General features: G+C 39.8%; 1 long non-coding RNA gene and 1 other non-coding gene across 2 annotated transcripts; one reads left to right on the forward strand and one right to left on the reverse strand.

The window, feature by feature from the left end:
- Positions 1-509: 509 nt before the first annotated feature.
- LOC114300591 (uncharacterized) lies at positions 510-4748 on the forward strand. Its single transcript, XR_014350548.1, has 4 exons — positions 510-722; positions 2558-2734; positions 3458-3571; positions 4425-4748. It is a non-coding gene; the product is annotated as an uncharacterized LOC114300591 (long non-coding RNA).
- A 770-nt stretch (positions 4749-5518) lies between these two features.
- On the reverse strand, positions 5519-7057 carry LOC114263890 (uncharacterized). The gene is made up of 3 exons (XR_014350549.1): positions 6612-7057; positions 6002-6065; positions 5519-5903 (listed from the first exon to the last, which is right to left on the reverse strand). It is a non-coding gene; the product is annotated as an uncharacterized LOC114263890 (transcript).
- Positions 7058-15415: the final 8358 nt, after the last annotated feature.

Below are 15415 nucleotides of genomic sequence, written 5' to 3' on the forward strand. Positions count from 1 at the left end.
CTTTTGGTGAGAAAAAAATTTGTCACTAATTATAAAATTATTAGTGAGAAATATATTTTCGTCACCAATAATTTTACATTTTGTTTTTTAAAAAAACTTGATTTTAAATATTTTAAGATTATTTGGTGAGAAATATATTTTCGTTACTAATAATTTTTAATATTTTGAGACCTTTTACTGAGGAAATTATTTTGTCACTAATTTTGGATGAAAAATTTTGACAAATTGGGCAGTAATGAAAAAAAAATACTCTACTAATTTTTTCTCTTTTTTTTTTTTTTTTTATGTTTATCAGTTTTCCTCTCACATCTCTCTCTCTCTCACTACAACAAATTATAATTTTAACGATTAAAAAATTTCATAAAACACACAAATTTATTTTTTAATTAGAATACTTTCACATTACCCATCTAATTTATGAATTATGATTTATTTTTATTTTTTTTTCATATTTTTCCATGTCTTTACATAAATCCAAAATTAAAGCACTAAAAAAATTCTGATTTACCGCCTAAATTGAATTATATCAAAATTTCAATCCAAAAGAAACTTTTCAACTCCTTGGTTAGAACTTTGTGCCCTAATAATCTATCCATAGTTCTTTCACAAAGCTGTAACAGAGAACAACGTGAGCTCATCCTCCACCGTGAGGACGGTTCATCCTCCACACCGTGAGTTCATCCTGCACCGACATCAAGCTACAGCACCACCGTGAGTTCTAGGTCAGTTTGTTGTCTCTGTTTCCCTTTCTCTACCCCTCTCTCTGTCTTCGGACGTGTTTGTGTAAATGGAATTCATTGTTAAGATGAGATTAAAGTCATTCCATTCGTTAGTTCTAACATCTCCAAAACTTCTCTACTTTAAAGGGTTCCATGAACAACTTGAATGATTTTAATTTGGGAAAAAAAATATAGAAAACAGAATGATTAACATGTTATGTATTTTGATTATAATATTCATATTCTACCCAATATAATCATTGAAGTCAATGAATTGTTGGTGATTCTACACACAGTAAAGTCTCATGCTTCTGATTATGGGTTTGCTAGGTGTTTGATAAAATGCCACAATGGCTAGTTTTTTCTTTATTGTTTTGTTCGTGCTTTTTTTTTTTTTTTTTTGAGCAGCAGGATTGGATAATTATAAAATCTGATTAATCTTCCCCCCCTTTCTCCAATCACAAAGTTATTGTAAGGATAATGACTGATAAATGACAATGATGCCCTTGTTTTGCATTTCACATCCTTGGTTCTTGTAATGAATGATAAATGATAATGATGTCCCTGCTAGACATGGTCTAAATTCATGCCAGAATTGCTCATTTGCTAAGTAATAGAAATTCCCTTTCTTTTGTTAGATGTCCTGTATTTTAATGCATTATCTTGCATCTCCCACATGCAAGAAAATTTAAGCAACATTGTAGGTAATTCTGTGATGAGTTTTGTTAATTTGTAGGTTTTGAATTATTTGAAATTACTGACGCCCTTCTTTTTTCAATTGACAACAATTCACATAACTATTTTAGTAATCCACAATAATGTTTCTCTTTATATGTACTATTCATTAGGCAAACCTTTCTTTGGTCTCTAATGCACAAGTCAGTAGAAATATTCCTTCGTCAATGCTTGTGCTCATAGAATCCCCGTCCGTTTCAGTCTAGTAAAAAGTGATGGTTTTTGCAAACTAGTTATTCCTAGTATCTTCAACCATAAAGCTATTTTCTCCTATGTTGAATGAACCCCTAAATACCACTTCATTTTTTGCGTAACTTTGTGGCAGAGAAAAAAATTCAAGATCGTGTTCACTTTGTTAACAAAACCCTTAATGTAGCTCCTTATCTTGTGTCCATTGATGTTCTTGTTTAGAACTCCCAGGTACTTTCGTTGAATTACGGTGTCAATTCACATTGCAAGCATTACTTTATTTATTCATTTTTCCATTTTTTCTAGGAGTCATAGTTTATAAAAGTAAATTCAGTAAAGGAGTGTCACCTGTATACACTTATTTTTTCTTTCAGTTTGATATTCTACTTCTTCATTTTAGTAAGATTCATTTACCTTTTAACTAATATCACTCCTTTGCCTTTTTTACTTCAATGAAAGGAATATTAGGTCATAATAATCTTCTACGCTTATTTTGTGAACTATATTTGCCACTGAGAATGATCATTTGATGTATGAACTTGATAGAATATTCATAGATGAATTATTTATCGTTGTTGTTGAAATCTGAACACAATATATCTTGTAATTCCCAAATTCAATCACAAAACATATGGGGGATGGAGCACGGTATGATATGGTGTTTCCTGTTGTTCATTGGTGAAACCAAAGCAAAGTCCAATTTTGTGAATCTAAAGATAAAACTTTGGGGTTTAAATGCCCAACAACTTATGAAAGCCATTAATGAGTAGTGAGTTAAAACAGCAGGAACAATAGCTTTTTATCCTGTCATCTATCCTGTAGCTTTATATTTTTATGTGTGCTGTTATGTATTATCAATTGAAAGAATACTTTTTGATTGAACGTAATGAAATATTTCATCATCCTGGTTGCAGGTTCTTGTCATTTTCTGTGAACCAACTGCGGTAAAAGTTAATACCATTCGTAGCATTGCATCTCAGATAATGAACAGAGAAAGTTTGACTTGGCTGATATTAGTGGTGCAAAATCAAATGAAAAATCAAGCTCAGAAAGCTGTGGATCTTTTCTCCTTCAAAGTTGAAATATTCCAAGTACGTTTCTGGTATTATCGAAGCATTGCATTTTTTTTCCCCATTCTTCACATTACTGTTACTATGTTGAGATGCGAATTTTGGCATTCCAGAGTATCGTTTCGTGTTTTAATGCTTGATTTGTGACCATTAAGTATAACTGACCTACCAAAAAGTAAGCAAATATCAATGAATATTAGCTACAAGCACAGTTGACTTGAAGGATTTCCTTTAGAAGGGATGTATATGTCATGCATTTTCTGTGGGGGAAAACTGTTCGATTCAATACTTTAGGTATTGAGACCCTCAAGCCATTCAGAAATAATTTTAAAATTTTCATCATGGATGAGTAATAAGGGAATTGTTGTTGGTGATGATTAATTTGAGTGGAATCCTTATTGGCCAAAACAAATTTATGTGAGGTTTGGCTGGATCCTTAGGAATGTATTGCAACGACTAAAGAAAGTTTTTTGAGTAATTTTACTGGGATGTGGGAGTATAGAAAAGAAAACAAATTCATCCTCGAGGAGGAGGATGTCGAGTTGTCTTTTCAGAGTATATTGGCGTACAAGAGGAGAGTTGGAGGAGGAAGCAAGAGAAAGAGCATTCTGTCAAATTAGTATCTTAGTTTTGATTATTTTTCAAATAATCCTTCTATAAAGCTGCCCGTTTTTAAATCATTTGGCTTACTTTTGTGATTAAATTCTATTTCATGCCTTTAATGTCGTACCGTTCTATATTTAGATTACCGACTTGCTTGTTAACATTACAATGCATGTGTTAAAGCCAACGCATCGAGTACTTAATGATAAGGAGAAGCAGAACCTCTTGAAGAAGTTTAGTTTGGAAGAAAAACAGGTTAGTTATTAATTTGTGATAGTTTTGCTATTTTAAACTTGAAAATGCTAAAAAAGGATGTTGCTATCTAAGGAAGTTTTTTGTTTCTATTTTTATTGCTTAGCTGTTGAGAACTCATATTCTTGTTGTGGGTTCTATTATCACTTTTCTTTTTAAAAAACTGCATATTCTTGTTGGTGTTTCGTAGTTGATCTTTGATTCTTAACATACTGGTGTCTAAAATATTTATTTAGTGCTGCTTAGAAGTAGCTATTCCTCATTAATGTTGTAGGAGTTCTTCAATGTATTTATACATACATAATATAAGATGCATTTAACATCAAACGTAAATCTCTCGAATATGTTAACCATGTAAAGTTAGATGTTGGGAAGATAACTTTGGTTGGAGGATATGAGTAATTAGTCTGAAAATTACTCAATCGAGATGTCATAATATAAGAGAGTTGTTGTATATGCTGGGATGTGGCCATGACCCTTGTACTACCCTCAAACCAAATGTCAATGTTTGACTTGATCCCGAATGGAGTCATCATATCCTACTCAGCAATAGTGAAATCAAGGATAGAGGATCACCTAGGTTTTATTGTTTGAGGCTCATCTGGTATGTCTGGTATGCAGCTTGTGACAAATATTGGCTCTGGTTGAGCAAAGACATCTTGTCCATATTTTAGTGTTCAGCATACATCCTCTATACATTACACGCATGCATGCGCACGCACACGCGCACACACACACACACCCCCATATTACATATGTGATGCTAGAACATAGTGATGTTCATAGTGTTCAACATAGTGATGTTGTGTAATCCTTCCAATGAATTTGACTGAAATCATTTTGTGTTTTCCCTTAGATTCCTCGGATGCTACAAAAAGATGCAATTGCACGGTATTACGGATGGGAGAAGGGGCAAGTGGTGAAAGTTAGTTACAGTGATGAAATTACAGAGTCTCATGTCACTTATCGCTGTGTTTGGTGATGCGTGTATTGTCCATTTTCAGGATTTTCTGTCTGACTATATATCATCTGTGTTAACTCATGCTGAAACTTTGGTTGGTAGAAGTTAATAGGTCTATGATCTTCATGTTCTTTTATTATGTCGACATTGATGCTGTTGGCGGGAATTTCAAGTATGTGTGTGCTTGTTAATACATATTGCAGCTTGTGAATTGTGTTATTTTTTAGGCTTATATTTGCCTTTTGTGAACTTTTTCAATTTTGAGTCCAAAGATATTTACTTTTTAGGTCTATCTAGATTAGACAATCCTAAAACGTTTTAAAAAATAGAAAAATTTCAACAGAAGTTTAGTAAATTCAAAAATAAGTTCACTTTTGTATGTTTGTTATTATAAAATCTGACTTTTAATTTTTTTTTTAATTTTAAAAGACTGCTCAGTGGCCAAAACTCGTGTTTTTTACTATAAGGTCATGAGTTCGACTCTCAATATATCCAAACAAATATATGTAGGCAAAGCAACCGGGATAAGCTGCCAAAATCTTTATTCTAGAATGATCTATCCATGATAAATTTAACAGCAGTAATTGAAGCACAATTATAAACCCATCGAATTGTAAGAATTGCCTACTTTGGATTGTTTTGAGAAGTAGGAAAAAATTAGCTTTTTGATTTTTTTTTTTTTTGCTGAAAAAATGTATAAAAAGTAAAAAGGTGATGTAATGTAAGTAAGTTAATAAATTGACTTATTTTCATGTTCCCAAAAGAAGCCAAAGCATTCTCTTCAGAGTAAGGGGAAAAAAAAAATTGAACAAAAAAAGAAGGAAAACAGCCCAAAAAAAACAATGTCAAACTAACTTGATCTTTCGCAGAAACCGAGCTTCAAACCAGAAACATGAATTTCCAAAGCATCCTCCAAAACAACAATGAGAAAACTATCCCTCCTTCATTTCAGTAAAAATAAATAAAAATTATGACAGCCACAAAATATATTCTACATTGCTACAGTCGTACTAAAATTTATTTATAATAAGATCAATGAATTAAGTAGAGTTCAATCAACAATGGTAATTCTCATCTATTTGAATTATCAATCTACTTCACCAAAACAATAACAAGCTGCCAACAGGTTGGATTCAAGCAGTGGTGTCCATTCCTACTTTCTACAATTACGCTTGTCAATATAAAAAAATAAAAATTAAAAATTAAAAAATAAAAAATATAAAAAGAAAAGGAAATTGACCCAAGACAATTTTGGTAGTATGTTATTCTGCAGTCAATATTGAATTAACCAATTTTTTCAACCTAAAGAGGCAGCAATCCCATCAGCCACAAGTCCTACAACCGTTGCAGTGATGCCTATTCCAATAAGCCCATCTACACACCACCACCAACAACAACAAAAAAAAAGAAAGAAATGTATTTTCAGTTTTTTTAAGATCTGAAAAATTGATAAAGAGAAGTATCGTCATCACCTTTAGTGATTTGAGCATCAAGAGTCTTCTTGAGGGTCAAAGCTTGCATCCAATCAGGTGCAATCTGCAACACATGAAATACCTATGTGATTTCCCATGCATGAGAAATTTTCTATAATTATAGACTATTAAATTAAAGTCAATATATAATTAATAAGCCAGAAATAAAAATTACTTAAAAAAAAGAGAGAAAAAGAGTTCATTTAGATGTACATTGTCTATGTTATGGTAGTAATCAATAATTAGGTGATTTGAAGATTATTTGAGTGGATGAAAGAATTTAAAATGAGCCGGAGATTAGACAGATCAAAATATAACTCTGTCATAGCATTTCAATGATGAATTGCCCTTCAGATCCATGACAAAAAGTCATTGTGAAAAACATCAAATTATCAAAACTAGTAACAGGAAACGCAAGTCATGTCATTTCTTTCAAATTATTGTATTATTATTATTTTGTTTGAGTATCATTTGTTTGAAATTATAATCTGAAAGATAATCAATCACACATCACACAAAGTAAAATCATGTAGGTATGAAAAAGAACCTGAAAAGAAAATTGCAATACTAGGTACAAATTCTGATAAGATACAGGAAAGGGAAAAAAAACCTCTAAACATTGTTCTGCAAGCTGCCTGCTCCTTCGATATTCACCACTTCTGTAATACCCAACAGCAAGAAGATAAAGCTTTTCCCTCTTTTGCAATGGGCTACCACTATTGGCTAATGAGGCTGCCAAAGAAGAATTGTTTAGTTTCTGACAAGGGCTGAAATTTCATATACAAAATCACAAGTAAACGCTCAGAATTTCAAAGCAATACAAATATGGTAAGTCAACTGCATCAGTTCTGTGCAGCTTCCAACATCAATAGAAACTTAAAACACAAAGGTGCAATGAAAAATTATAGAAAAGCAGCAATAGCATAAACAAAACTAATCATGACTCCAAAGGGAACGATGGTGATTACTTCAGATACAAAAGTTACCGTTTACAAACTCTTTACAGAAGGGGTCAGCACCAAGTCCGCAACTTTGAGGTTTGCTACGTTGAGCTAATAATTTGAATTTCTCAAGCATAAACAAGTATGTGTAACATGTCCGCGGGGGGGACCTCGCTGCTACAGTTCGGACTCAACTTGTGTCACGGTTCTTAATCTGAACCAAAGAGTCCAAATCTGGAAAATCGTTTTGAGAAACGGATTTTTGAAAAAGTAGTGCCAAACATGGACTGCTTTACCAGATACAGAGTCGCCACCTAAATGTTTTAAAATGGTAGAATTTAAGAAACCCTGACTCGGTGCCGAAGGCCACATGTCCGTCATCACCGGAGTTGTCTCGGCTCAGGAGCTTGGGTACGATCGGGGAAGGTCAGCTATGAGCACCCCCTTTCGCCCGGTCCGAAGACCGGCCTCTACTAACCGTGATATCCAATTTTGAAAACGTTATGTGTTCTTATTCCGTTTATTAGCTTAGAATTACTATGTTATGCGCACAGCAAACAAGTATAGACTAGATTGCCTAATTTGGAAATGAACATTGCATATCCGTTCGGTTTGAAAATGCTTTGGAATTTGCTACTCGCAAGTAGGCTAAAACACGGATTTCAACGAGTTTTTCCAACTCAAACAATCCAACCTTCACCCACAGGCATTCGAAACAGTTTAATACATAAGCATCTAGCCACATGTTAAGCATGTTGTCATGGCAATATTCACACTCATGCGATATGCTAAAGCGGAAATACTTACATAGTACTCCGTGCCAAAACAAAGAACTTGTTAGCAAACATGCATGATCCAAGTCCATGTGAAGTGCCTAATGCGTCGCATACAAAATATTGCTAGAATAGGCTCGGCTATCCTAAACATGTCATGTGAAAATGCACAATTATCACGTATTTAGTTTTTGATTTGAAAAACATATGCGGTTAGCATGATGTACCGAGCCTAATGCATGTAATACAAATGCATGGATGCACACATGCATAGCATAAGGTATGCTAAATTGAACGTGCCCTAATCTACCATCGTAAGCAGGTAAATAAAAGGGAAGAAAGACGTGAGGTTGGAAGACATACACGCACTCACGCACACTTATTACAGATTTGCCCTCGCTCGGAGGGACCAAAATAATAATACAAATTAATTAACTACACCAGCTAATTAATATTACAAATTAACTAATTTAATTAACAAATTGAATAAATTAAATAAAGCGGGAAAACGCCTCGGGAAGCGCGCCACCATGCGCAAGCTGCCTCTGTTTTCCTTCCTTTCCTCCTCTGGAGGCTGTTAAAGCCTCAGGACTGCATCCTTGGACAGAGGGGATCATCACCGGCTGAATGAAACTTCCACCGGCAGTGTAGTATGCCCATCGGCACAAAATAGGGTCTGTCGGCAGAGAAAATGGTGCCGGTCGGCACATTACACTGCCGGTCGGCAGAGTATTCCTGCAGAACCTGCAACTCACAGCAACAGAGGGCAAAACAAGGCATGGCAGCATAATTCAAGGCATGTATGCACCAACCATGTCTCTTATCATTGTGATGACTCAAAGGGACATGTGCCTCGGTTCTCGGACCACCAATCACGCATTTCCATGCATGATGGCCCAAAGAACCAAGTATGCAACTTTGATTTCAAATGCATGCAAACCAATCAAACAAATTAGGCCCTATTCCTATCACCAATTCAAGGGACAAGGCATGCATGCAAGATGCAATGCAACGTAGGCATACAAGCTAAGGATGCAACATGGCATGGCAATTAACTTATGCAAGCATACAAGCATGCATATGGCAATGCAAACTAATGCTAAGATGGTCTTATACATGAATTAGGCAGCTCTAAAAAAAAGGCCTAAAACAGTAGCCATGAGTGCTAAAGAGTGAGGGCTAAGTGGCATACACACACACATGCACATAAGGGCCAACACTTAAGCACAAAACGAGCAATATTCAAGCACACTTGAAAGGAGGAATCATGGACTAATTAGCAAGCAACATGAGCCCTAAAATCATGTTATAAAATGATGCCAAATCAAGTTATAAATCAAGCCAAAACATGCAACGAATAGTCCAAGTGTTCAAGGCAAATCAATAAGGCATTGATCTACACTTATCATGACCAAACATGGCATGCATTAAACAACTAAAAACAGATTTTTAGCATGTTAAAACAAGGCCAAAGGACTCCTTAGATGGCATCTAAGTGGCCCAAATACAAAGGCATACACCATGGCCAAAACATGGAGCATTGCAACACATGCTTCTAAGGCATTAAAGAGGCATGCAAGGCAATCAAACATGCATGGGAATGGGACTGAAATAGCATGTAGGATGATTCCAAATCACCAAAACAATGCAAAGATGGCATGCTACACATGCACATACTCAAGGCCAACAAGCCCAAATACAAAGGAGCTATATAATGCATGCAAAGATCAACCCAAACGACTATGGGCAGAGCTAAAACATGGCAAAATAAGCACATAATCTTCACAAATGCAAGCCTAAAACATGCTCCAACAAAGGCTAACAACCTAGAACATGTTAAGGCACAAATAAGGCATTATATGGCAACTATGCTAAACATGCATGGAGTTCCAAAACCAATTTGAAATCATGTTATATTATAGATATATAAGCATGAAAAACAAACGAAACATGCTCAACACACACTCAAGCATAGGCCTCCTTAAGAGGTCAAAATATGCCCTTTTCAAGGACAACAAGGAGAGGGGGTGGCCCTCTCCTTCTTGGGACTTCAAAGCATCATCTTCACCACTGAAATCCCTCAAGATTTCAGTGGTGAAGAGACCTCAACACCAAAATCCCGGAGCTAGCACAAAATGGCTCAAAATGAGGCCTTTTGAGGCCTAAGGGTGGTCAACAACCCTCAAACAATGAAACACTCTTAATAAACAATAAAGAGGGCTTAAAAAAAGAACTTTTTTATGTTATACAATAATCACAAAAACAGCTCTAAGACTAGTAGAAAATCAATGCAAAAAAGGGGGAAAAAGGGACTAGTTTCTCACCCTTGTAGTCCTCTTCAACAATGGTGCTCCAATGGCCTCCTTGAGCTTGAATCCAACACCAAAGCTTCAAAACACACTCTTTAGAACCTCAGCTCCAAGAGGAAGGTGAAACACTAGGTGTTTGTGTGCAATAGTAAGACACAAAACACCTAGTGAATAATGAGAGGGAGATAGAGATAGAAAGTGTATATCTAACCCTAACCCTAGAAAAACCAGAGCTCTCCTCTGTCTTCTCTCCTCAAAAATGTCTAAAGCCTCTCTTTTTTTTGCCTTAGAGAGAGCTTCTCTCTATATGCCTCTTGTAAAGCTTACAAGACAAGCTTTGCAAGAGGGAGATCCCTCCATACACGTGTATGGAGGGGAGCAAAAGTAATACAGCTGTCTAAAAATATCTGCAAAAGCAGATGAACAGCAATCGGCCGGAAAAAAATGCCATCTTGGCCAAAAAGAGTGCCGGTCGGCAACAAATAGTGCTGACCGGCAACAAAGAGTGCCGGCCGGCAAACTATATTGCCGGTGGCAGCAAAAACCAGCCGGTGGCATCTAGCCAATGCCGGTGGTGGGTGGGGATGGTCTACAAGCCCCACCCTGCCTCTCAAAGGCAAGACACAAGTGTTTGGTGCAAAACCAGACACTAAACGGTCGAGTTCGGAGATCCTGAGGCAAGGCACGCGAGCCGAGGCTTCCGGGAACTCCAAACGAACACAAACATGGATAATCACCGAGTGTTCAAACGGTGACGTCCAAGTCTTGAGGACGGTCAAAAATGGGGTGTCTACAGTTGCCCCTCTTTGACAGAGCTCGAAAGTCATAACAATGACGGGAGTGAATGTCAAAGCCCAGAGACGACCCATTTTTGACAAGGCCGAAGACTCAGACAAACATGCAAGACAAACAAGGTATGCGCCCGAAGGCAGGGGCAAAATGCAAGACAATGCACAGAGCCGAGCATAACTTATGATCATGCAAAGAAAGCTGTAACGAAGCAAACATGCGACAGTTTTAAGCTAGCATACCAAACTACACTACAATGCAGAAAGGATGTAAGAGAATTATGGAATTCTCAATACGTCTCACTCGGGAGATACAATACCTGTGCGGCTCGTCTGGTTGCACCAGCTGCAAATGAACCGTACATACAATATCGTGCCTGCAAAGAAAACAAACTTAACAGGTACAATATGGTTAGCAACATGCATGACAATGCAAATGTGGTGTACTCGAAATGCGATATATACAAAACAATGTATAAATAATGCAAATAAAGATGCAATGTAATTGAAACAATGCAAGCTACATGCAAAGCATTTGAATCGTGATCCAATCACGAGTGGTTCGAAACCACATCTATGTCAAATAGATTGATGGAGATAACAAGTCTGTCTACCATAGAACGGTCAACTGAACTATGAGTATTGTAGACAGACGCAAGAACAAGTATTGGGTGGAATTGACATAAGTGGGGAAACGACCCGCTGGAGAAAGGACTACGATCCTAATGCCGGATGCAAAAATTACACTACAATGTAATACATGAATATGGCACGCAGGCCAAACCAAATCTTGCTTAGGAAAGGCATGCATACATACGAGCCATGTGTAACACAGAAAAGGTGCCGCAACCCTCAACCAACATATCAACGTGGAATCGGCGCGATACACATACAGAACTGTGTTTTAACATGAAAAGTAAGGGCACATACCAGACCAAGCTCAACCTGGAAAGGCGCAAGCCAAAGGCGGAAGGTGATGCAATGAATGCATGCAATCTACAATGCAATATCTACAAATATGCAATAGAGTGGATATTTACAACATGCATGACAATGCAGTGCAATGCGACCCACTGGGGAAAATGCAATGGATGCATGCGAGCTACAATGGAAATGCATGACAATGCACTATGATGCAATGACTATGATTGCAACTTTCCCTATCTTACCAACAGGGCGGTATATTAGGTTGGTCCAGTATCCAGAATTGAGGCGTAGACATGCCGCCTCAACCTATGGGGCTTCCATACAGATTTCAAGCCGAGGGTAAACCCCTGGGTATTTAAACCAGACTTTAGTCTCGGAACTCCCGAACCTTTGCGTTCTAGGCATAAGCCGTTCGAACTCTAGTTTCCACCGTCCCAGTTGGTCTTCTAGGAACTCATCGCAAACACAGACAGGTGGCTTTACCAGACCACCGAAAGTCGTCCGGGCACGACAAACACCGAAGGAATTGCACCTTCAGAGGATTTAAGGTCTCCTGGACCGGGATGCAAAATGGTATGCATGACAATGCATGTTTTGTTTTTTTTTTGAAATGCAAATGATGTATGAAATGCATGTTGCATGGAATGCGCGACAACACGCGGCTCTCGAAGTGTACGACAATGCGAACACTAAAGGTCTTACACCTTCCAAGGATTTAAGGTCTCCTAGACCGTACGTGTTTAAGGTCTCGCCAGACCATGCGTGTTTAAGGTCTCGCCAGACCGGCGGTATTGCACGACGGTATGATGTGCAAAATAGCGCAATGCGTTAGGCAACGCGAGTGCACAGGACAGTGCGATGGAATGCATGCAAAATGCAATGAGATGCGCAAAATAGCGCGAAATTTGAAATGCACAAAACAGTGCGATGCGCAGAACAGCACGAGATTTGAAATGCACAAAACAGCGCAATGCGCAGAACAGCGCGAGGTTTGAAATGCACAAAACAGTGCGATGCGCAGAACAGCGCGAGATTTGAAATGCACAAAACAGTGCGATGCCAAGTGTGACATGCATGCCACACGGAGTGTAAATGGGCTTGAATGCGCAACAACGCACGTATTCTGGAATGCATGACAATGCATGGAATGGAAATGCAATGATGATGCATGAGAAATGTGCACGACAATGCAAAGGGGTGCGTGTTGCAACGCATGTAACACGTGCACAACAATGCAAATGAGTGGCGCGCGACAGCGCGATGTAATGCACCGAAGTAGTGTGATGAACTTGTGCAACACACATGGGGTAGCTTTTGAATTTAAAAGGATACAAAAAGGATACACCTTGCACGAATTTGAGTGCCTCGCACTGGAGACACGGCCCGCGGTCAGAACGGAGGCCGGTTGAACATCGGAGATGCACTTTCTTGCACTTTCTTGAGCTATGAAGACCATGAACTTCTCATATGGCCTAAACAAGGCTGTGGGAACCCCACCGGCCGAAAGATGAGGCCACCGGCTGGCCATCGGCACAAAAACAATTCCATCGGCACAAAAAAGTGCCGGCCGGCACAAAATATTGCCGACCGGCAAACAGTTGCTGGTGCGGGGCAGTTTTGACTTTTCACCTTGGGTGTTATAAAATAGGGCTTCATGCCCTATTTTCTCACTTCTCCACCGCCGAAAACCTTTGCTCTCTCTCTCTAGAGCTTTTTCTCTTCCCCATTTCTCCGTTTCTTCGCGTTCTACGCCCGTTTCGTCGTCGGATTCGCGTTTCTCTTCGCGTTTCGGACGTTTTCGACCGATCACATTTTCGTTTCGGTGCCTCGTTTGGCATTCTAGCCTTTTCGGGGTTCGTTCCCCTCACTTTGCCCTTCGTTTCCGTGCCTTTTCACATTCCGGCCTTCCCGGCCATTTCCGACCCTTTCAGGAGTTGACTTTCCGGTTGACTCTTCACATTCCGGCTCGGTTTTCCTTTTCCGGCCATTTTCACACCATCCTCTACATGGCGGACGACATTCCACGTGGCGGGACTCCCCCGGACCACGAGATGGATCCCGGGGTCGAGCTCCTACCACTGAGCGAGCGCCCGTTCGACCCGGCGACCTATCGGCCGGCGATCCACGTTCTGCCCCCAGACGGCCTGCGTCAGTTCCGGAGCTTTGAGAGATACGCGGCGCCTGAGCTACTGCTACGCGAGCCTACCTCCCACCTTTCATTCGGCACTTCCGAGTTAATTCTCTTCTTTCTGCTTTACTTTCTGCAATGTAGGATACAAAACTGCCATAGTTAGTTGTATTCTCTAATTGCTGAAATCTGATATGCCGTAGACCGTAGTTGACTGTAAACATACATACAACTGATATCTGCTTGAGACTGACACATGCACACACACTGCACTAGCCCTGAATTACTCAAACACACGGCACACACTGTATTCCACTGCATACACACTGGCGCCCAGTATTTGTCTGAACCTGACAAACTTGCATACATGCCATATCTGTTCTGAAACGCCCAAACACGCTGACACAGCACACGTATTTTACTGTAAGCACACAGGCACCCGGTATCTGCCTGAATCTGACAAACTTGCATACATGCCATATCTGTCTTTTCAAAACTGCATTTTGAATGTTGTCTTGCAATTGTCATTTTCCGTTTGCAGGAGGGTTCCCATACCATTCGCGGGTATGGGAATACTGGTGCGCGGGAGTGGTATGATGAGCTCCCTGATGCGGTCCAGCGCATCGTGGACCGAGCGGGCTTCGGCACCTTCTGCCGAGGGCTCTCTAGGCTCTCCACACGCAGACCTCTCCTTGCTGCTTTGGCGGAGAGGTGGTGGGACACCACCGATTCTTTCCATTTTTCTGCTGCAGGGGACATGACGATGACCCCTTATGACTTCTCGATGCTCACAGGCATCGGGGTAGGGGGGGATCCGATCCCTTTCGACACCGACATGGATGAGTGGACCGCCGCTCAGGTCCATCTACTGGGGGAGGCCCCACCGCTAGCTCGTCCAGGCTTCGTCCGATACTCCTGGTTCGAGACACAGTTTCGGGTCCAGCCCGCATTGGAGGAGGTGCAGATGACCCCAGAGGACGAGGAGAGGTATGCTCGCGGCTTCCTCATGTTCCTGTTCGGGACTACCATCTTCGCCGACCGGGCGAACACCGTGCCTCTCTGTCTTCTCAGCGCACTGGTGGACGTCCGGGACATCTTGCACTATGACTGGGGTGGCGCTGCTCTGGCCACTCTTTACGGGTATATGAGCTCGGCTTCTCGTGGCAGCGGCCAGCTGCTTGGAGGTTACTGGCGGGCTTAGGAGGTACATTTCTTCTCCACTTTTTCATTCCTGTCTCGTACTTTTTGTACTCAGTACACTGCACACACTGTGGTCTGCTTTATACTTGCTGTATACTGTACACACGGCACACACATACATTCTGCTTTACACTGACTGTACACTGTTCACACTGTACACTGCACACAATACACTGCACAAAACACGGCTCTGCCATTTCTGCTTTATTCTGTCGGTCATACTGACATCTGTTTTGCAGTTGTGGGTTTACGCCTACTTCCCTAGGCTTGCACCTGTGCCAGTTGCGGAGCCTCCTCCGGCTGTCCCGTTCTCGAGTCGTTTTGACGGGAGATGCACCCGGCAACCAC

The sequence above is a fragment of the Camellia sinensis genome, chromosome 14 (assembly GCF_055761805.1).
Source record: "Camellia sinensis isolate YWXY chromosome 14, ASM5576180v1, whole genome shotgun sequence".
NCBI classification, from domain to species: domain Eukaryota; kingdom Viridiplantae; phylum Streptophyta; class Magnoliopsida; order Ericales; family Theaceae; genus Camellia; species Camellia sinensis.